The 508-nt window shown below is 45.9% G+C and overlaps 1 protein-coding gene across 1 annotated transcript in view; it reads left to right on the plus strand.

Moving 5' to 3' along the window:
• CENPI (centromere protein I) overlaps positions 1-508 on the plus strand; it is a gene marked incomplete at its 5' end in the record, with an annotated part of 9,021 nt that overhangs the window by 5,280 nt on the left and 3,233 nt on the right. The window lies entirely within an intron of this gene.

A 508-nucleotide genomic window follows, 5' to 3' on the forward strand; every position in this document is an offset into this window, starting at 1 on the left:
ACGTGAAGGAAGGAACTCCCATATGGTTTTGAGAGAACCAGTCAGCCAGCTGGAATGACTAGTGGTTAACTATACAACCTCACTCTTGTGCTTTGATCACTGGACTTGAACTTTTCTTTACAAATTCTGTAACGTGCTGAGCAGGGAGCCCTTCCACCACCTCCAAACTCTGGGAATTTGGGACTGCCTTGTGCCACCTGGAGGTCCAAAGACAGTCCTTGTTCTAGCTCTGCAGGATCTGCCAGTGTGGCTGCTGCTCTTGGCCTTGTTAGTTCCAGTGGTTGCATCTGAGAAGAAGAGTAGCCAACTGACAGCTGGCGCAGGGCTCTCCATGTGGCTTTTTCTCTAAGGAGTCTGCAGGGTAATTAAAATGACAGGATGGTTTCTGGGAAATAAGAGGAGCTAGAGCTTATTATATAGAACAACTGTCAAGTTACATTACTTCCAGTGACTTCTGTTTCTCTGCTTAGTAAAATGAAAGTCTCCCTTCTTAAAAAGACACTGCACT

This window comes from Eurypyga helias, unplaced genomic scaffold, assembly GCF_000690775.1.
Source record: "Eurypyga helias isolate BGI_N326 unplaced genomic scaffold, ASM69077v1 scaffold12916, whole genome shotgun sequence".
NCBI classification, from domain to species: domain Eukaryota; kingdom Metazoa; phylum Chordata; class Aves; order Eurypygiformes; family Eurypygidae; genus Eurypyga; species Eurypyga helias.